The sequence below is a fragment of the Heterocephalus glaber genome, unplaced genomic scaffold (genome assembly GCF_053883595.1).
Source record: "Heterocephalus glaber isolate CG9 unplaced genomic scaffold, H.glaber_assembly_v1.0 deba00001730, whole genome shotgun sequence".
Lineage (NCBI taxonomy): Eukaryota > Metazoa > Chordata > Mammalia > Rodentia > Bathyergidae > Heterocephalus > Heterocephalus glaber.
This window is the reverse complement of record NW_028258441.1, coordinates 1537275-1561285: the sequence shown is the minus strand read 5'-3', so window position 1 is coordinate 1561285 and position 24011 is coordinate 1537275. Positions and strand designations below refer to the sequence as shown.

At 36.5% G+C, this 24011-nt stretch overlaps 1 long non-coding RNA gene across 8 annotated transcripts in view; it reads right to left on the bottom strand.

Annotated features, from left to right (window-relative positions):
- Positions 1-24011, bottom strand: part of LOC110347145 (uncharacterized) — a 116876-nt gene that overhangs the window by 68482 nt on the left and 24383 nt on the right. For 5 of the 8 annotated variants that reach the window (XR_015446849.1, XR_015446847.1, XR_015446846.1 and 2 more), the window contains one exon: positions 3479-3585. The exons of the other annotated variants lie outside the window; for them this stretch is intronic. This is a non-coding gene — a long non-coding RNA (uncharacterized LOC110347145). The remainder of the gene's footprint in view (positions 1-3478; positions 3586-24011) is intronic. 8 annotated transcript variants of the gene reach the window in all.

The following is a 24011-nucleotide window of genomic DNA, read 5'->3' as shown; positions in this document are numbered from 1 at the left end:
CCCAATTAAACAACCTGATGCTGAACCTCAAGCTGCTAGAAAAAGAAGAGCAGGACAACCCCAAAGCTCATACAAGGGAGGAAATTATAAAGATCAGAGGAGAAATCAATGCAATGGAGACTAACAGAAGGATACAAAAAATCAATGAAGCCAAGAGTTGGTTCTTCGAAAGAATCAACAAAATTGATAAACCTTAGCTAACCTTATCAGAAAAAGGAAAGAAAAGGCCCAAATCCATGCAATTAGGAATGAAAAGGGTAAAGTTACAACAGACCCAGCAGAAATCCAGAGGATCATCAATACCTACTTCCAGAACCTATACGCCAATAAGATGGACAGCACAGAAGAAATGGACAGATTCCTAGACACATATGAATTACCAAAGTTAACCGAAGACGACCTAAAAATTCTGAACAACCCAATATCCACCAATGAAATTGAAAATGTAATTAAAAACTTATCACCTAAGAAAAGCCCGGGCCCTGATGCCTTCACTGCTGAATTCTGCAAGACATTTAGAGAGGAACTGCTGCCACTACTGTTTAAACTCTTCAGTGAAATTGAAAGGGAAGCAATACTCCCAAATTCATTCCTGGAAGCAAGCATCACCTTGATCCCCAAAGCAGAGAAAGACCCAACCGAAAAGGAGAACTATAGGCCAATCTCACTAATAAACATAGATGCCAAAATCCTTAAGAAGATAACGGCAAACAGAATGCAGAAGATCATCAAGAAGATCATACACCCTGATCAAGTGGGATTCATCCCAGGGATGCAGGGATGGTTCAATATATGAAAATCACTCAATGTAATACACTATATCAATAGAGCCAAGGACAAAAACCATATGATTATCTCCATAGATGCAGAAAAAGCATTTGACAAAATCCAACATGCATTTATGATAAAAACTCTACAAAAAATTGGAATAGATGGTCAGTCTCTACTTCAAACTGATAAAAGCCATCTATGAAAAACCAACAGCCAATATCATACTAAGTGGTCAAAAACTGAAATCCTTCACACTAAAATCAGCAACAAGACAAGGATGTCCACTATCACCACTCTTGTTCAATATAGTTCTAGAAACATTAGCCACAGCAATTAGACAAGAGAAAGAAATAAAAGGAATAAAGATAGGAAATGAAGAAGTCAAATTGTCATTATTTGCAGATGACATGATACTCTATATAGAAGACCCCAAGAACTCCACCAAAAGTCTTCTAGACTTAATAACCAAATGCAGTCAAGTAGCTGGTTACAAGGTCAACACACAAAAATCAATAGCTTTAGTCTACACCAATGACAGACTCACTGAGAGAGAAATAGGGCAAATAATTCCTTCCACAATAACATCCAAAAAACTGAAATACCTTAGGAATCATCCTAATGAAAGAAATCAAAGACCTCTTCTCTGAAAACTATGGCCCTCTGAAAAGAGAGATTGAAAAAGACATCAGAAAATGGACAGACATCCCCTGCTCCTGGGTAGGAAGAATTAATATAGTGAAAATGGCCATATTTCCAAAACTGCTATATAAATTTAATGCAATTCCAATTGAGATCCCAGCAGCATACTTCATGGACCTTGAGAAAATAATCCAAAAATTCATTTGGAACAAGAAGAGACCCAGAATAGCAAAAGCAATTCTAGGTAACAGAGACATGGCAGGGAGAATCACAATCTCCAACCTGCAACTCTACTACAAAGCTACTGTGATAAAAACAGCATGGTACTGGCAAAGAAACAGAATTGAGGACCAGTTGAACAGATTAGAAGATGCAGAAACAACGCCAGACACACTCAGCCATCTCATTTTTGATAAAGGAGCCAAACACCCTCACTGGACGAAAGAAAGCCTCTTTAATAAATGGTGCTGGAAAAATTGGGCTTCAACTTGCCAAAGATTAAAACTAGGTCTATACCTCTCACCATGCATTAAACTAAAATCAAAATGGATTAAAGATCTAAATATTAAAATAGAAACTTTGAACCAGTTGGAACAGAGGTTAGGTAGAACTCTTGAAGACATCGGTGTAGGAAAAGATTTTATGAACAAAACCTCAGTTGCCCGTGAACTAGCACAAACAATCAACAAGTGGGATCTCTTCTTATTAAAAGGCTTCTGCACAGCAAGAGAAACCACCAGCAGTGTGAAGAGACAACACACAATGTGGGAAAAAATCTTCACCTGCTCTGCCTCAGACAAAGGTCTACTATCTCGAATCTATAAAGAACTTAAAAAGATCAGACCTCCCAAATTTAAAGACCCAATTGCAAAATGGGCATCTGAAATGAACAGACATTTCTCAGACAAAGAAGTAGAAATAGCAAATAAATACATGAAAAAATGTTCAACATCACTGGTCATTCGAGAGATGCAAATGAAAACAACGCTGAGATTCTACCTCACTCCAGAAAGAATGGCTGCTATCATGAAATCAGCCAATAACAAATGCTGGTGGGGCTGTTGGGAAAGAGGAACCCTGCTCCACTGCTGGTGGGAGTGTAGACTGGTGCAACCACTGTGGAAATCAGTATGGAGATACCTCAAAGAACTAGGACTGAAAGTCCCATTTGACCCTGCTATTCCAGTGCTGGGGATCTTCCCCAAAGAATTAAAGGAATCATACCACAGTGATATATGTGCGCCCATGTTCATAGCAGCACAGTTTGTAATAGCTAAAACTTGGAAACAGCCCAAATGCCCATCAACTGGAGACTGGATAAAGAAAATGTGGGTTTTTATAAAATGGAGTACCACTCAGCCATAAAAAATGAGAAATTAGAGACATTTATAGCTAAGTGGATGCACATTGACGCAATAGTCTTAAGTGAAATAAATAGGACACAGATGTGTAAATACCGAATAGTTTCTCTGGTGTGAGAAACTGAAAGTGTAAATAAGAACTAAATGTATAATAGGTAATGTGAAATAGGAAGAAAAGGGGCAAAGGGGAAGGAAGTGGGAGGGCTAGGGGAAAGGATAGAAGGGAATGGGATTAATATGAGAAAATGGAAAAATAGGAACAAAATCTTTGTAAATAGGGAGGAATGGAGGGGTTGAAGGGAGGGCTGGGCAAGGGTGAAAAATAAGAACCAAGAGAGACTATGTAAAGGTGCAAATTTCCAATGATGAATGTCATTATATTGTATACCTAAAATGTACCAATGATTAGAATGAATAATGGATAATGTAAAATAGGAAGAAAAGCTCCAAAGGGGTAGGGGTAGTGGGAGGGGCAGGGGAAAGGAAAGAAGGGAAAGGAAAAGTGATGAGAAATGGAAAAAATGGAAATAAAGTCTTTGAAATAGGGAAGGGTGGAGGGGGTGAAGGGAGGGCTAGGAATGGGGAAAAAATAAGAACCAAGATGCATTATGTAAAGGTACAATTCCCAATAAGAAATGTAATTGTGTTGTATACCTATAATGTACCTATAAAAGAATTTAATTTAAAAAAAAAAAAAAGCAACTCACATTTTGGACTCCGAAAGTTTAACTGGGACAGATAAGGACATAACATAATGGTAAGAGCATCTAGTCTTCATGACATAAAAATCCTCTGTATGCATCAAACAACAGAGCTGCAAAATATGTAAAGCAAAAACAGATGGAATTAGAGGAGAAATAGATAAAGCAGAAACTATGCTAGCATCTTCAATAATTGATCGAATAACTATACAGAAAATTAGCAAGGATGTAGAACCCAACAACATCATCAACCGATGGTATCTGGTCAACCTTTATAGAATTCTCCATCCAACAAAAAGAGAATATACATTCTTTTCAAGCAGCAACAGAATATATATCAAGATAATGCTTATCCAGGGTCAAAAAACAAACCTTAACAAATTTAAAAGCATTGAAATCATGCAGAATATGTTCTTGGTCTGAAGTGGAATCATACCAGATATTGATAACAGAAAGATAACGAAAAAATAAAACCTTCCAAACATTTGGGAACTAAGCAATACACTTGTAAATAATCCATGGAGCAAAAAAGTTTCAAGGGAAATTTTTTAAAATAAAGTAATGAAAAAATAAATGAATGCACAACCTAAATTTTTGGAACACAAATTTACAGCTAAACTGTGCTAAGAATGAAAATTATTGCACTAAATGCATACAATAGAAAACAAGAAAAGTCTGAAATCAGTAGTCCAATCTCCCAACACAAGAATTTAGCAACAGAGTGCTGGGGATTTAGCTCAGTGGCACCGCATCTGCCTCGCAAGTTCAAGGTCATGAGTTCGATCCAGATGCCAAAAAAAAAAAAAAATTTAGCAACCGAAGAAAAACTATAAGAAAAGCAAGCAGAAGGAAAGGAATAAGGAGCAGAAATTAATGACATTAAAAACATAAAACGATAGAAAATTCAATGGAGAAAAAGAGCTGGTGCTTTTAAGTGATTAAAAAAACCCCTCACAAACATGTAAGAAGACTGATAAAAACACAGAGGAAAAAAACCCCACACATTACAATATCAGGAATGAAACACAAGATAAAAGGATGTAAATAGCCCACATACACCCAAAAGATAGTAAGGAAATATTACAATTTTACACATATATTTGAGAATGTAGATTCAATGAATCAATTCCTTAAAGATACAAATTAACACCAATTCATCCTATATGAAATACATCATGTGAACTAACCATAAGGAAATTTAATGAGCAATTTAAAGATAGATCTAAAACAATAAATTTCCAGGTCTAGATGATTTTTCTAGATAGCACTAACAAACATATAAAGAAGGATTAACAACAATTTTACACAATTTTTTAAAATAGAAGAACCATCCCATTGGCAAACATGAAACTGAATCTAAGTCTCATGCTTTATACAAATATTAACTCAAAATATATCTCAGACTTAAACATGAAATTTAAAATCGTATTTTTAGGGGAAACAATAGGAGAAAATCTTTGTGACCTACAAGTAGGCAAAGAGTGCTTAGATTTATACCGAAATCATCGTCCACAAAAAGAAGAAATCATAAATTGGGCCTCATCAAAAATAATACATTATTTCTGTGAAAGACCCAGTTACAAATGTGAAAAGCCACCAAGTAAGAGAAAATATTTGCAAACTACATATCTGAAAAAGACATATCTAGAATTTAAAAAGAACTCTCAAAACTTAACATTAAAAACCCCCCAAAAATCCATTAGAAAATGAATAAAAGACATGAAATATCACTTGAGGACCTCATCCTAAGTGAAATAATTCAGTCACTAAATGAGAGCATGATTCCAATTTCATGACTCTATTATACTTGACACCCACAACTTAAAGGAGAACTTTATTTTGCTTCATAGTTTCAATGTGTCCAGTCAGTAGTGGGCTGGCTCCATCACAGCAACTGCATCGTGAAAAACCTAGCTGGCTCATCCCATGGAAGCCAGGAAACAGAGTGAAGGGAGAAGTCAGGGACAAGAATTTCTAGGTCAGGCCCCCAGTGACCCACCATTTCTGATCAGGCCCCACCTCTGAACACATGAGACTTTGCAGGGATATTTTAGATTTAAACCACAACACACAACATATCTAAAGTAGTCAAATTCATAGAAAAGGAAAGTTGGATGGTGGTCATCAGGGTCCAGGGGCAAGGAGAAATAGGGAGTTATTGTTTTGGTTTTCTCAAGATGAAAAATGTTCTGCAGAACTATTGCACAACAGTGGGAATGTACTTACCCCTGAATTGTACCCTTGAAAGTGATTAAGAAGGGAATTTAGCTCAGTGGTAGAGCAATTGCCTAGCATGCATGAGACCTTGGGTTTGATCCTCAGAAAATAAAATTTAAAAGTTTAAGATGGTAAATTCGAATAAATATAGATAGTTTCTTTCTTTCCGTATGTGTTCACACATGCATGTGTGTGTACGTGTGCACATGTGGTACTTGGGATTGAACCAGGACCCAGAACATTCACACTGGGCTATAACCCAACCATTTGTTTTTTTGTTATTTTGAGACATGATCTCGCTAAGTTGCTAAATTGCCCAGGGTGGGCTTAAACTTATGATCATCCTTCCTCCTCATATAGTATTGGGATTATAGGCATGTGCCACCAAACACTGCCACAGATTTCTTTAGACCTCTGAGAGTCCTTACTCCTCTTCACACATTCCTTTCCAATCACCTTCCCTTTCCTCAAACTTCCTTCCAATTCTTCAACCCTCTAATACTCCCATTCCACTTCCTTCCCCAGAATCTTTACCCTAGCAGTCGTCAACTCACAAGCTCCTGTCATTTCTTTTTTTTAATAGCACAACATTTATTGGTACATTTTAGGCATACATAATAACACTCGTCATAGGGAATCTGCACCCATACATGGTGCTCCTGTCATTTCTACCTGCCATCTCTTTTCAAGAATGCATTTTTCTTACTGAGCCAGAATGGCAGACCAGGTAAGCTGCCTGGTTTTGGATAATCTCCAGTCCTTCCTGTCAGGCACTGAATATTGTGCATATGGCATATTCTAGAACTTGCTTTGTTAGAAGGTAGAAATAGTTATATAATAATTTTTTGTATAAGGCTAGAGTCAAAACTTAGTAACTACAGTACCTCTAAAGGGAAGAGGTAGAAGTTGATAGACTTGGCTAAAACTATTACTAAATATTGGTGAGACAGGTTGCTTTGTTTGTCCAAAGCACAACTATAGTCACAATTATGAAATCACACAGCCCATAAATTAAGAGACAATAAGTTGGGTCAGTACTCTACTACTAACAAACACTAGTCTTCATAATTAATGGAAGTCAGGGTAGGTAAAAACTGATTCCAGATACACATTTAAACTGTCAGCTTGGCATAGCAGAGACAGGAGCAGAGAAGTCCAACTCTGAGTGCCAACTAAGCATAGTACTCTAAATCATTCTGCCACTGGTAGTTTCCTGAGTGTCTCTGGATAATATATAGAACAAGGCTTCCTCTCTTCGAGACCACAAAGCCAGCTTTAAGCAAGTAAACCTGTGCAGTCACAAAGATCTCTCCCACCTCCCAACTCAGAAGGGCCGGGACTTGATTTAATGCTTTCACCATCTTAAAATTCTTAATAATTTTATCTTTGAATCTGTGCTTTTTTATGTGATTCCAAGGGGAGAGGATTGTGCACATGAGCAGAAAAGAGATGTGCAACAAAGGAAAAAGCTTTACATTGTAGTACTTTTGACAGTAATTTTTCATACTTTTTTTAAAAAAGGATTTTCCTTATGCACTGGGTCCAGCCAATTATGTAGCTAGTCTTACATAACCATCACATTTTCCCTGAAACACAAGATACTGCCACTTGGCACCTAAAATACCTCAATGACTATCTCAAATTGGCCATCGTACTCAAGCTCTGCTAGACAGGGGGAACTACTTTGTGCTTTTTTCTCCCCTTAATTTCACAAAATACCCTTATTAGAGGGAAATAAGAAAATAAGGTTAAATAAAAGAAAATACATAAAAATAAGTGTTAATCCCAAAGACCCAAAGATAACCACTTTTACTATTTTGGTATATATTCTATGTACAGATACATATACTCATTTATGTAAAAACAGATTATATTAAACCATATGCCTTTTGGTAATTTTATTCAATATAGTAACATATTGCATATATCTCTTAATGTCACCAAATATACACAGTATTTTTATTTTCAGAAGTATATTAATAGTAATATTAGGTCACTGTGGAAAGACATTAGGCAATGCAGAAGTACACAAATTAAAAAGTGAGAATTCTACTTAATCCCACCATCCACAGACAATTACTACTAACAATTTGGTACAGAAACTTTGAAATTTTCTTCTACGTGTCTGTATATATAATAAATATATGAAACATATACATTATATATACATATTTAAGTAAAATGAAATCACACTCTAAATACACTTATATAATCTTTTTATTTTCCTATAAAACGTGGATATATTTCCATGTAAATAAATATACATTAATATATGCTCTTATACAAATAAGATCATCTTCCATTTAACATTCCCTAACCTGTTTTATTTCTTAACACTAGGTCTTATATATGTTTCCCTTATTTTTTGAGATGAGGTTATCACTATGGTCCCCAGGATGGCCTCAAATTCCTCAGCTAAAACGATCCCCCTCCTGCAGCCACTCAAGTATCTGGGACTACAGATGTATATAACCGTACCTGTCTCTCTTACTCTTTTTAACAATTATAAAATATTTACTATAATATAACCATTCTTCAAATGATGAACATTTAATGTTTAACATTTAGGCTGTTTCCAGTTTTTCAATTCTTAAAAATGCTATAATGAAAATATGATCTGATTCAGAGCTCAATTGACAAAGATCTACCTTGAAGATTTTGTTAAAATCAGTGTATATATACTGGCTCTTTGCCCGGTTATTTCTTTGGAATTAATTGCTAGATGTGTAATGACTGGATTAAAGTTTATGAACATGAACTTTACATTGTATAAGCATATTTTGCAAATATGTATAGCTTTTTTATTTGCTTCTAGCTAAAGTTTCTCATGAATCCCTACCTTTCTATATGATATAATAGGTATTCAGAATCAAAACTGACAAAGATAATTTTGACTGTTCAAGTTTAAACAACAATATTTTCTATTTAAAATAATCTCCTTCAGGTAAATGTTCAGGTTCTTAAGTTTTCTCTTTCTCATTCCTAAGCTATTCTTACACAATTGAGGTGAAACTCTGGCCACTGGCTATCCTTTAGATCTCTTCTGGTCTTCTGTCCCATGTTTTATTTGGGCATCTTCTGAAGTCCATAGCAGCTGGGGCTGGTGTCTCCACCCAGTCTAGTCTTTGAGACTGGTGATTTATACTTTCTTGGTTCTATCACGTGGCACTTTCATCATTGCTTATTGATATGAGTATCCACACAGGCATGACTACGGCCCTTATAATTTACCTTCAGAGGTTGGTCACCCACAGCCTCTGCTTTGTGCCTGCCCATCCCACTATCATTTGGAAAGTAGGCTGGTCAATGTTCTGGTATCTTTCTAGAGCTTTCTCTGAGCTCCAACTATGCCAATCTTAGTTTAAGGGAAACTAGGGATATTTTTTCCCACTTCAAAAAATTAAGATTAGAGGTTCCATTTGATCCAGCTATTCCTCTGCTGGGTATCTTCCCAAAAGAATTAAAAGCATCATAACACAATGATATACGTGCATCCATGTTTATAGTGGCACAATTTGTAATATTAAATCTTGGAAACAACTCAAATGCCCATCAACTGGTGACTGGATGAAGAAGTTGGGTTTTTTTTATAAAATGGAGTACTACTCGGTCATAAAGAATGATTAAAACTAGAGACATTTATAGCTAAATGGATGCATAACAAGGGCATACTCATAAGTGAAACAAATACAACTCAATCAAATTTCACACTGCTTTTAACCTCTTATCTGAGTGGCATCATGTTGGATGCGGTACTTCTATAGAGGAACGTGCCATTTTCCTAGCCTGCACTTGGGAATGCAGAAGACTGGCTTTAGCGTTCTAAGAATCTCCCAAACTTGCTTGGAATCACTTGCTTTTCCTTCCTTGGCCGTCTCTTCTAGGAACCAGATGAGCTATCTTTTATTTCCTCTTTCTATATGGTTGTCTTAATCACTTTCCTAGTCATTCAGACACAATACCCAAAATTTGCAATTTAAGGGATAAGAGGTATAATTTGGGATCTCAGTTTAATTCATAGTCGGCTTGCTCCAAGGCAGAATAGCATGGTAGAAACAGTAGAGGAAAAGCTGCTCATCTCATAGAGACCAGGAAGCAGAAAAAGAAAGGAGGAACTTGGAAAGGAGATGCACCCTACCAAGTCACACCCCCAGTGACTGGCCCTTTCCAACCAGGTCCCAGCTCTTAACATCACATTTAGCTATAGTGACCCCATGAGCTGATCACCTTTCAAAAGCCCGCCATGAGCACGTGAGGCGTTGGGGAAACATTTAGCTAAAAACCATAATAATAGATAAGACAAAATGTCCTTTCCTTCTTACAGTGGCATTCACCCTCTATTCCCTAGGGACCTGATAGTAAGTTATCAGAATAACGAAAGGTAAAATACATTGGGAATTATTTCAAAAATATTATCCATGTCATGTACATTTTAAGGCTTTAATATATATTACCAAATGGCCCTATAAAATACAGCGCCAATTTTAATCTCAGTACAAGTGTATGAAATGTATTTTCCCATAGTCCTTTAACAGTAAGCACTAAATGTGGCTAACCTCTTGTGCAAAATCTTGTTATCTCAATCTTTTAATGTGTAGTTCTTTGAGTACTAATGAAGTTGATAGTTTTTTGGGGTTTTCTTTTCTCGTTTGTTTGGTTTTTTTTTTTGGTACCAGGGATCGAACTCGGGACCTTGAGCTTTTGAGGCAGGGGGCGGAACCACTGAGCTAAATCCCCAGTGAAGTTGATGTTTTTTGATAGCTTCATTGGTTCTCTTGTGGATTTCCTGTTTATTATATCTGTCCATTATTCTACTGGCCTCAATACTTTTCTTACTGATTTATGAGAGCTATATCTGTCATGAGAATTTTCTTTTTTGGTACCAGGGATCGAACTTGGGATCTTGCACTTGCAAGGCAGGCAGCACAACCACTGAGCTAAATCTCTGGCCCTTCTATCATGAGAATATAAACAGAAGTTTTCCATTTGTCTTTTCATTTTATCTGATGTTCTTTGCTTTCCAAATTTTCAAAATCTTTTCTCCTTTTTTTCTTCTGATTTGTCTTCCTGCATAGAAGGGTCTTCTACATGCTTTTTATGTGAGTATGTATGTACATGTTATTCTGTACTTGAATGTTTCAACGTTTTCATTTTAAGTATTTAGTATATTTGAATTTGTATTGTGATGCAAGATGTTCAGTAAGGCTCTTTTTTTCCCAAATGATAAGCTGTCTTAATATTCTATGTCCTTTGTAAAGGAGAAAAATATAGTGCTCTTAATTTTCCAGAACACTATGGACTCAATGCAGTTACTGTAAGTGACTACCATAAACTTCTCTTATTTCTGACATGACATCAACTTTAAGTAATGTAGATCTAACCTCCTAGGCCCACAGTCACCTAGATTTAAGTGAGTGGCGAAAAGAAAGAGCCCTTCCAGACATATCTTGCAGAGGCAGAGTATCTAATAATGCTATCTCCCCTGTGTCACACACTCTGACCATTTCCTAAACACCAATAAGTAGGATTTCTTATAATCTCCTGATCAGAGTTTCACTTGACTTGAAGAACTTCCTCAGCCTCAACTATCACAGTATCATCCTAAGTGGACCCAGAAACATTTATTTTAGAAAGTGAAAAGGACAATTTCCCTTTGTCTGGGACATCTTCAAGATGTTGGACAAAGAATTATTTATTTTGGAGTGGAAACCCCCCTTCACTATTAAGGACATCAACTAATTACTGGAGTTCCCCCAGTTTTCTACCCTAATAACCCTACTAACAAGCCTCCTCAAAAACAAAAAAGCCTTCTTCTTTCATCTTGGCTGAGACATATCTTCCAGACTGCAATAGATTGGAAAACTTCAGGGCCACATGAACCACAGTCATGGCCACATTAGCAAGCTGGTGGAATGCTTTACCACAAGATCAACTTCAGCAAATGTTAGCCAGGTTACATGGGGAAAGTTTGTATGAGGCATTATCACTTAAACAAGAACTAGAGCTTGTGCCCAAATGTCACCATTGATAAATCGTGGACATTGGTCAGTGAGCAGACACAAATAAATGTTGCCAAAAACAAGACTGGAGCTGCTCCTATCATTCATGTGGTATGATAGAAATGGATCTACTACAAAGATCCAAGAAAAGGAAAGCTCCTAAAGAAGCTTATCATCATGAGGGCCAAATTCTACAGCAGAAGACCTGAGGAGAATATTTAGTGTGTTAAAGAGAAGACCTATAGGGCCGGGGATTTAGCTCAGTGGTTTCACCACCTGCTGTGCAAACACAAGAACCCGAGTTCGATCCCCGGTACCAAAAAAAAAAAAAAAAAAGAGAGAGAGAGAAGGCCTATGTCCCGTTGGCTTGAAGCCACAAGGAATGTTCATTAAATGTTAAAAAATGCCTTCGAAAAAAGAAGGAGGAATAAGTAGAGGAAAAAAAGGAGGGGGGAGAAGAAAAGCTTTTATCTAGTCCCTGGCTGTAGCCACAAAATGCAGCAACTGAAATCCCTGTTACCTCTCCCTTTATCCTACCCCAAAGTGCTCCCAAGTTACTAAAACCAAACTCTAGTTCTATGGAAAGAACTATTTAATCACATGCTTCTTCAAAAGAATATCACCTTTCTCTTATACCTACTTTTTAAGGAAATTGGTTTTGGTCAAAATTAAGTAAATACCTTTCCTTGGGGATTTTTATTTCACAGGCCAAAGGGTCTACACCAAGGTCTTTTCCCAAAATGACTACCCAGCATTTACCGCTTTCATGAGCAGAGGGCAGACCACCAGAAAAGTCCCAAATCTTCTAACTTTAGTCCCAAGCTTTGAACTCACCAATCCTTGCGCTTACTTCGCCTTGGACTACTTGGGTGCAGGTGCTTGGGGAAAAAGATACAGAAACTTGGAAGAAGAAAAAAACAGAAAAGGGATCAGAAGACCAAGAGTCTGTAGCTTGTAAGCAATAAAGACAACCACAGTGAATAAAACAGACAAAGGAGGAAAATGACAAAGTGGTGAAGGGCAACAAAATTCAGCCTCTCCAAGATCCACAATCCAGACCCTGGGAAATAACAACTTAGCAAAGGAAAAAAAAAGAGAAGTAAGTCATCAAGAATCAAGAAGGAACTGACAGGAAAATTAGAACCTACAGAGAAGTTGGAGAGATTGTCAACAATGCAGAGAAAAGAATGAAAAATATGGACTCCCTCCCCAGATTGTGGCTCATGTGGGGAGAGAAATCTGACCCCCATAATCAAGGTAAGTGCCCCAGGAACGGAAGATCCAAGGTCAAATGGTGGTGGAGCCCATAGCCATTATGGACTGTAAAAGCAGCATAGGACTTTGAGATGATTCCTTCCAAATGGCAGGGAACAGCTGCAGATAGAGTCCAGTATGGGAACCTGCCATAGTGCCCAAGAGTGCTTAATTTGACACCATATCAACTTCACTTCAAGGCTCCCAGTGTTGCCCTCCTGCAGTGACTGGGTAAGACACCACTACGGAAGACAGCTGCAAACAGGGAGTAGGCTAGAAAGAGATCCCCTGAGAACTTTCAGCTCAGGCTGGGAAGGACAAGAGCTCCACCTCCCCACCTCCCCACCCCCACCCCCCAGTGGGAAGTCAGGCTCTGCTGAGTTGTAGTCAGAAATGACTGGGTCTGAAAATGCCTACCAGAATTAAGTACTTGAACCATTGCCCTGCCGCCTATATCCAGCACAGATCTGAGGCCTGATTGCTTTCCCAATCCACCAAAGTGAGCAAGACATGTTGGCATGGGCACTGCCACAGCCTGGGGTAAACAGAGGGGCTTCTGGAATAGGAGGCACTCCTCACAAACACATAGGTCCCAAGAACAGGCAGAGAAAATTGTGCCATGCTGGATTCTAAAACTGCAGATTCTAGAAGAAAACCACTCATTCAAAATTACAGAGAATTTCTTTTGTCTTTGGACTCATTTTCTTCTCTTTCTCTCTCTCTCTCTTTCTTCTTTCTTGATGGATTTTCTGGGGTTTAGGGAATTTCCCTTTGTCCTTTTCTTCTTTTTTCATTTTTTCTTTTTAAATTTTTTTCTATATTTATTCTCCATATTACTTTTTTTCTTGCTTTTTTCTTTTATCTTCTATTTCTCTTTGGTTCTTTTTCTGTTACCTTTATCTAATTCTATTAATGTCCTTCTACTCCTTAATAGAATCCCTTGTCTCACTTTTCTCCTTCTCATCTGCCATTGTCTTAATTTTTCAAATTTTTCTTTTTTCATTCTCCCATTTCTAACCTCCTATATGTTTAATAGTATAAGTATGAAGCTTTATTATTCTTTGGTTAGTTAACTCTATGCAACTACTGTTGAATTCTTTTCTATCACTAGTTATGGCATGGTTGTCGCATTTAGTTGCTATTTGCTGTATGTCAGTAATTCATTTGTCTTAGTGTTTATACTACAATTACAGATTTCTAAAGTTAAGGGTGGTACATCATTGGTTCTTATGGTGTGTCAATATCCAGTTTATCTTGGCTTATATTACCGGTGCTGACACACTTGATACTCCCAGGGTCAGACAGCTGTTGCTATTAATAGATTTTCTCCATATACCAATATCTGGATTACCTTTGTGACATTAAAAATATTGCAGTTCATTCCAAGAAGACTGGGTGCTGGGCCAATTACACTACATCCTACCCTATTAAATTAAGAGAGGTGGATAGATCTTGAGACAGAGGCAAATGACTATAATTAGCCACACTGAGTGCATAGCTGAAAAGCAGACTAAATAAAGAGATCTCCATACTAGCAACAAAATCTTTCCACAGATCTAAATTTGAAAACACAAACAATCTGCTGGAAAATAAAATAGATTAAACAGGTATGAAGTCATAGGTGCAGGCAAGGACTTTCTGAACAAAACCCCAATTGTACAAGACCAATAATCTACAAATGGGATCATATCAAATTAAAAGGTTTCTGCACAGAAAAGGAAACAACCAACAGAGTGAATAGGCAACCCACAGAATGGGAAAAAATTTTGTCAGCTATTCCTCCCTCAGACAGAGGACTTATATGTGGGATATACAAAGAACTAAAAAAAAAAAAAACCAGTCCCCCCCCAATAAAAGAACTAATCAAAAACGGGCATCTGAAAATAACAGACACTTCTCAGAAGAAGAAATACAAATGGCTGATATTCCATCATACTCCAGAAAGAATGGCTATCTTCAAGAAACCAGATAACATCAAATGCTGGTGAGGCTACAAGGGAAGATGGAGACCTTTTACATTGTTGGGAATATAAGCTCATACAACCACTATGGAAATCAGTATGGAAATTTCTCAAAAACTAAAACAAGAAATTCTACTTGACTCAGCTATTCCTCCTCTAGGTATCTTCTTTAAAAAGTTAAAGATATACTACAGTAGTACATGCATACCCATGTTTATTGCAGCAGAATTCACAATAGCTAAATCTTAGAAGCAGCCTATATGTCCATCAGTAGATGAATGGATAAAGAAATGATGATGCTATTTATACACACTGGAGTACTAACCTGCCATAAAGAAGGATTATCTTGAGTCATTTGTAAAAAAATGGATGCACTTTGAAAACATAAAGTCAATTGAAATACATCAGACACAGAAGCTTAAATATCACATTGCTTCTCTTAATAAAAGCCCAAAATATAAATAAAGAGCAAAATAAAAGATAATAGGGAAAATACTTAAGTAAAAAGTATGGTAAGAGGAATTACTGTCTTCTAGGTAGAGACATATTACATCAAAGTCCTTAAGTTCCTGTGATACTAAGGTCAAATACTATTGGCTAAAGCAAATAGGCAAATCAGAAAGCTCAGTTTTTGACAAATAGGAAGGGCAGTGTTTGTAGAGATATTTAAGTTTTACATCCAATATAGGTGGGATCACTACGCAGATGGCCTAGCATAAAAGCCAAAATACAAGGAAGTCCCAGCCACTGTCTCACCCCAAGAGATCACTGGCCTAAAAATTTATCCAGCTATTATCAGGTGGTATTACAAATGGAAATACAATAACCCTATAGGGAGAACATAAAAACATTAAGTTAAAGTACTGTGGTTGTGATCCAAGGCTAATGAAGGTAAACTCTATAGAGGCAGAAGAGAAAATGGGAGGATGGATGTCTTCACAAAGGGCCTTTTATTTGTCTAATAAGAGAAGGCCACACATAAGTTATGCACTCTGCCACCGACAATTCTTATAGTTATCTGGAAATATATCTACCCATATGCCTAGCCACACACTCACACACCCAGATCAAGGAAGTATTAATTCAACAGACACTGAACACTATTTATGTGTCATGCAACATGTAAGAGAGTGAAGTTGCAATGATGAACCAAATAATGTTTCTCTGCTCCTTGCAAAGTTTAGGGTATAGTGAAGGTAATGTTTTAAACATATAATTCCAATTAAGTTGATCACAGTGCTATCATACGAAAATAATGGACAGACTCAAAATGCCAAATAGCTACCCCTACTTATTCTTGCTTCTAAAATATCTCTGGGAAATTGTCCCTATTGATAACATCATAGAGCTCTCCCTAAAGCTACAAATCATCTTACTGGTAGCAGAATCATCAGCCTAAAAACAAATCTAAGATTAGGGATCTAACTTAGAGGCAGAGTACCTACCTAGTGTGCACAGACCCTGGGATTGGTCTCCAGTACTGTAAAAAAACAACAGCAAACCACATCTGGTGGTAATACACGTTTACTTCAAATTCACTGGTCTCTTCACTAGTTTGGCAATCAATATCCTTCACAATTTGGCCATAATGTATTTTGTTTGCAGTCTGTATCATTTTCCTCTAGGACTTCTCCAAAGGTCACCACATTAGCCCACACTAAACTCTCCCCAAAGATAGCATGTACCACTGCCAATTTCATTTCATTTCTAAAAAATTTGTCCATTCAAATCTACCATTAATGTAGCTAACATAATGATTGTAAAATGCACACTGTGTAATTCCATAGTTTGGATATTTAATGTCCCCCACAGGTTTGTGTATTACAGGACTGGTACCCAAGGAGGTGCCATTGGGAGAGGATAAAATATTTAAGAAGTGGGGCCTAGTGGGTGGCTTCAGGTCACTGGGGATGTGCCCTTGAATGGGACAGTGGCACACTGGTCCCTTCTTTCTTCTTTTGTTTCCTGGCCACGCGATGAGCAGCTTTGCTCTACCATGTACTCCCCCACCATGACATGGTGCCTCAATACAGGCCTAAAAGTAACAGAGCCAATCAATCATGGACTGGAACCACCAAAACTGTGAGCCAAATAAGCCTTTTCTCTTATCAAATTGATTATTTTAGGTATTTGTTATAGTGATGGAAAACTAACATATTCTCCTTAAAGCCTTTCAGTGGTTCCCCTTCACTTGCAGGGTAAAGTTGAAACTTCATTTTTTTAATTTTAATTTTTGTTAGCATATGTTTGCAGGGTATAATGATTACATTCATCATGAGGAGTTGGTACATGTACATAACACATCTTAATTCTTTTTTACATCCCCTCCTCTTCCCCTCCCTCTTCCCAAAATTTTATAACATGGCACACAAGGCCATCTATGACCCATCCTCCCCATACTTTTGTAATATAATTCCTTACTATACTCTGCTTTGCATAGTCTTTAACTTGTACCATGTCACTTCTCATCTCTATCTTTGCCAGTACTCTTCCCTCTAAGAATGTCTCGGCTATGCCCATCTCTTCATTTGTCTACTCCTGCATAATCTTTAACAGGTCAGATATCACCTGTCAGAAATCATCTGTGGTACCTTATACTTAAAGATTGGGTTAAGTATGTCTCACATAGACTCCCATAATACAGAATGTAAAGTTCTATCACAATTTTTTGTTCATTATATTATAACTGTACTTTTTTGTGTTCAAGTGAACTCATTTCGCCGATATCTCTCTAAAGGGAAAGGCTCTGTCCTATCTCTCTGTATATTCTCTAAGGTCTTACAATATGTAGGGTATAATAAATGTTTAATAAATGCTTAATTAACAAAGAAATGAAATATATCCTATATTTGATGGCTAAACCAATTCCTCTTTCCTTATCCAACAATGAAGAGGTCCTTGAGGGAAGAAAAAATTCTGGTACAAACACAGTCATAAACACATTTTGAGAAACTTGTCAAATTTGGCTAAGGCTGCTTAACATTGTGTATTTACAGCTTTCATATGCAATACTGTACTTGTCCAAAAGCACATTATCATTGAATGAACTTACTGTACTATAAAAATTAATTTGAAATCTGCATAATTTTTACTGTGTTTATCTGTTTATTGTCAGTGTCTCCCAAAAGAACTTCTTAAACCCCCATGCCTAGAAGAATGCTTGACACATAGTAATACTTGATGAATGAATGTCTAAGATACACATTCATGCTGTTTCTTCTATAAGAAATGCCTTTTCTGATCTGTATCAATGCAATTAGAAACAAAAAGGTGAAATCATAATAGAAACTGCAAAAGTTCAGAAAATTATTTGTAACTGTTTTGAAAAACTGTACTCTAATAAATTGGAGAATCCAGAAGAAATGGATAGATTCCTAAATACATACGAATTACAAAAACTGAACCAAGAATATTTAAAAACCCTGAACAATCTGATGACAAACAAAAAAATTGAGAGAGTAATAAAAAACCTACTGACCAAAAAAAGCCCTGGATTCAATGGATTTACCATTGAATTGTCCAAGAACTTCAGGAAAGACCTAATGCCAATATTCCTCAAACTCCTTAATGAAATTGAAAGGGAAGGTGTAGTCCAAAACTCATTCCTGGAAGTAGCATTACCTTGATTCTAAAACCAGCCAAAGACTCAACCAAAAAAGAAAGCTAAAGACCAATCTCTTTAAAGAACATTAATATAAAAATCATCAACAAGATCTGGAAAACAGAATGTCATAAGTCATTAAAAAGATCATACATCATGTTAAGTAGGCTTCATCCAAAGGATGCAAGAATGGTTTAATATATGCAAATCAATAAATGTAATACATTATATAAATAGAAGCAATAGACACAGAAAAGGCCTTTGACGAAATTCAACATCCAAGGTAAAGATGTTTTGAACAAAATCCCAATTATACAAGAAATAACATCAAGGATCAACAAATGAGACCATATCAAATTAAGCTTCTCCACAGCACAGGAAACAACCAACAGAGTGAAGAGATAATCCACAGAATGGGAAAAAAAATTTTTGCCAGCTACTCCTCAGACAGAAGACTAATATCTAAAATATATAAAGAACTGAAAAACATTAGATTCCCTAAAATAAAAGACTCGATTGAAAATGAGCAACTGAAATGAATAGACACTTCTCAGAAGAAGTACAAATGGCTAAGTACATGGAAAAAGATTCAACATCTCTAGACATTAGAAAATGCAAATTAAAACAACACTGAGATTCCATCTTTAGAAAGACTGGCTATCATCAAAAATCAAATAAAAATGCTGTTGAAGCTTCAAGGAAAAAGGAACCCCTCTCCATTTTTGATGGGAATGTAAACTAGTAAGCCACTATGGAAATCAGTATGGAGATTCTTCAAAAATCTAAAATAAGAAATTCTATTTGACCCAACTTTTTCCCTTCTAGATATCTTCCTGAAAGTGTTAAAGACATCATATTACAGTAATACATAAATACACACCCATGTTTATAGCAGCACACCTCATAACAGCTAATCTTGAAAGTGGCCTATATGTCCATCAGCAGATGAATGGATAAAGAAAATGGGGTATTTATACACAGTGGAGTACTACTGTGCCACGAGAAAGGATAAACTTGAATCATTTGTAGGAAAATATGTGCACCTTGAAACCGTAATGTTAAGTGATATCAATCAGACACAGAAGCTTAAATATCACATGGTTTCTCCTACAGGAGAAACCCCAAAATCTAAGTAAATTAAAGAGAGAAATAAGTGATAATAGGAATCAGGGAGATAGATCTGTTCCAAAAGAGAAGGGGACCAAGAGATAGAGAGAGGGAAGAGGGAGGAAAAAGGATAAAAAAGAATTAAGATGTATTATGTACATGTACCAACTCCTCACAATAAATATAATCATTTTGTACTGCAAACATGTACTGATAAATATAAAATTAAAAAACAAATGTCTTTCTGCCTCCTCCTTTTCCACCTAAAAAACACACTTGTCCCATAGCATGCAACGTTTTTTGACTCAGCAGAAATAGAACTTCTTTCTTCTCTCAACTACCATATTTGATTATATATATATATATATATATATATATATATATATATATATTTCTGGTAGTATCTACTACATGATAGTGTAGTTAAATTTAAGAACCTTCACCCACTACTTGTAAACTCAAGAGCAGGAACTTTGATTATTTATATTTGTATCTCCATATATTGTGCGTAAAAAATAAAAGGCCATAAGTCATAGTTTGTCAAATTAGATTGAAGGGGTTAACAGTAAGAATAGAATGGAGATGTGTTAGAACAATGGGACAAAGAACAAACTGAGAAGAATTTCTGAATGAAAGTAGTAGAGGGGAGGAAAGAAGTACAGAGAAAATGAAGGGTGATTTAGGATTTTTAAACTCGAATGACTAGAATAATTGGGTTATTTGAACACAAATAGCAGAAATAAAGAAATGAATGCCTGACAGAGGTTGGGCATGTGTGACAATTAGGAGTTTATATTGATTTTAGAAATGTTGAGTTTTAGGTTACAGGAAACATCCAGCCAACATTTAAAATTCAGAACTAGGGGAGGGAAAGGAGACATGAAAAGAATTAAGATTTGTTAGGTGCATGTACCACCTCCCCATGAGGAATGTAATCAGTATATATCTCAACAATGTATGAATAAAAATAAAATATTTTTAAATTTTAAAAAATAAAATAAAACTCAGACCTAAATTAACAATATAATCTTGTATTCACCTGTGATCAAAGCCATTCGGACTAAGTGACAAAAAAAACAAAAAACAAAAACAAAAAACCAACAACAGAAAAACTACTATTAGCACATTGGTCTTAGGAAAAAAAAACAACACCCAGGGATTTAAATCAGTGGCACCATGCCTGCCTCACAAGAGCAAGGTCCTGTGTTTGATCCCTGGTACCAAAAAGAAAGAAAGAAAGAGAGAGAAAGAGAGAAAGAGAGAGAGAGAGAGAGAGAGAGAGAGAGAGAGAGAGAGAGAGAGAGACAGAAGGCAGGCAGGGAGGGAGGGAGGGAAAAGAGAAAAGAAAAGAAAAGAAGAAATGAGCGCTAAATATTGTAAAGGAAAATGCAATGTATTTGCCGATGATATGAGAGTCTAGCTGGAAAGTAAAAAGAATAAAATGATAACTATTAAAATCATGAGTCAAGATAAAAGGTGAATATACCAAATAAACCACTTTCAGTATAATGATAATAACTAATTAGAAAATACAATGAAAACCTATTCATGATAATAAAACTATAAAAATCATTAGCAAAATATATAAAACTTAGCCAGGGATTTAGCTCAGTGGTTCTGCCGCCTGCCTTGCAAGCACAAGGTCCCAAGTTCAATCCTCACTACCAAAAAAAAAAATATATATATATATATAACTTATATGAAGAAAACCATTTAACTTTACTGAAGCATACAAAAGTGCATCTTCAAAAATGGAAAAATACAATGGAGTACTACTCTGCTCTAAAAAATGACAAATCTGAGTGATTTGTAGGAAAATGGATGCACCTTGAGATCATAATGTTAAATGAAATAAATCAGACACACAAGCTTAAATATTGCATGGTTTCTTTTATATGAGAAACCAAAAGTATAAATAAATTAAACAGCAAAATAAAAGATAGATAATAAGAAACAGGGAGATAGACTTTTTGCAAATGGGAAGAGGACCAAGAGACGGGAAGAGAGAGTGGGGCAGGGGAAAGAGGTGTAAAAAAAGAATTAAGATGAGCTAGGTACATGAACCAACTCCCCATAATGAATGTAGTCATTATGTACTGCGAACATGTACTGATATAAACACAATTTTTTAAATAAATAAAATTTATATGAGAAAGTTAAAAATGGAGAAGTATACCTAGCTTTCTGGTAGGAAAATGCAATATCCAAAATAAACATAATTCTGCCAAAATTAATGGACAAATCCAATGTAATTTTATCAAAAACCTAAAGAAAATTTAATTCTAATAAATTTATCTTTAAGACCTTATCTCAGAAATTTTTAAAAAACAAAAATAATGAAAAAGAATTTGTTCTACCAGAGTCAGGGGTGATGTTGCACGCCTATAATCCCAGCACTTGGGGAGGCTGAGACCGGAGGATCTTCAGGTGTTCAAGGCCAGCCTGGGCTACATAGTGAGCTCAAGGCCAGCCTGGACTACATAGCAAGATCCTGTCTCAAGAAAAAAGAAAATCCAGAGGCTATCAAGTGAAAAATGATAGCTCTGATTACATAAAAATCTAAAATTGTACAACAAATGACAGTATTAACACAAACACTTTTTTATTTTTTAAAAATGGGAGAAAATATTTTAGCAAATTAGAATTCTAATATGCATAAAGAATAAAGGGTTTCTCCCAAGTTCGATCCCCGGTACAAAAAAAACAAAAAAGAATAAAGGGTTCCCTCAAATCAATAGGGAAAAAAATTTTTAAAAAGTGGGCAAAGAAACAATTCTCAAAGATGAGAAGAGGTTTCAGAAAAATTCGATAAAACATCTTTAAATGTTCAGTCTCACTAATAATCCCCAGTAACACACACACACACACACACACACACACACACACACAGACAAATATAAGTGGAAACAATGCGATCCTTTGTTTTTACTATCAAGATGCCAAAAATGTAAATGATTAAATGATTAAACCAGGTTGATGTCACATGCCTGTAATCCCAGCACATGGGAGGCTGAGGCAAGATCACTGCCACGTCTTCAAGGTCAAGTAGGCTACATAGTGGCATAGTGAGTGAAAGACCAGCCTGGACTACATAGCAAGGCCTTATCTCAAAAAAAAAATTGTTTTTTTGGTTCCGGGAATCGAACTCAGAACCTTGCGCTTGCAAGGCAGGCAGCAGCAACACTGAGCTAAATCCTTGGCCCCTCAAAAAATTTTTTTAAATGATTACACACTTGCTAGTATCTAATGTGTACTGATGAAGGTATGTAGAAATGGCCTCTCAAACTCTATCCATGAGAGTGATTGTAAATTGCTTAAAGGGCAAGTCATTACTATTAAAGTTCTACATTAAAATCTATGAAGTGTTTATATATCTAAGTATTACAATTTTAAGTGTGTATATCTAGCAATTCCACAGTGTGACTTAATATTGTTATGGACTGAATGTTTGTGCCCCTCCCCACTCCCAATTCTAATTTGGAAGTCACAAGCTCTAAAGTAATGGTATTGGGAAGTAGGGCTTTGGGGGGGTAATTAACTTTGGATGCCTCCTGATGGGACAGACTAGTGTCCTTCTAAGAAGCAACACCTGGGAGTTTATTCTCTTTCTCTCTACCTGTCCTGTGAGAATGCAGCTGGAAGGAGGCGGAAGCCAGGAAAGGGTTCTCCCCCAAAACAGAATCTGATAGCACTCTGACCTTGGACTTCCCAGCCTCCAGGACTGTGAGAAACAGTGTCTAGTCCGCAAGCCATGCAATGTATAGTACTTTGTTATAACAGCCTGGACTAAGCATTCTGCATTGCATTTAGTCACACCAGCCCTCCAAATCTCTCATCCATCATAACTTAAACCTTAATTCTCAGACTACTCTCTTTATCTTCTAAGATAAACCACTATCTCACTCTCCTTACCCACCCCCAATTCTGTTTTCTCAAGCTCACTTTATAACAAATTAAACTTTGCAATACCCTCAGGCTCTTCCCTAAATGTCCCCTTCACTTTCCTACTCTAAAACCTCACATCTCCCTGAGCATGCAACTTTCTCTGAAGTGCTAATAGAGGCTCTTTCTGCTCTACATAAGTCACACCAGTAGACTAAAAGGTAAGGGTCTTTGTTTACTGCCACCACAACCATTTCTAATTCATTCCTTCTAAAAATCCATCAGCACTACCAGGTATGGTAGCACACTCCTGTAGTCCCAGCTCCTTGGGAAACTGAGGTAGAGGAATCTAAAGGAGCTAAAATTTGATTCCAGTCTGGAAACCTAGTGAGACCCTATATAATCATCATCATCATCATCATCATCATCATCACTGAGGATGTCACTCAATGCTCTCTGAAGTCAATCCCCAATACAAAAAAATTACCAACTCCAACCTGGCTGTGTCAATTAGCCCC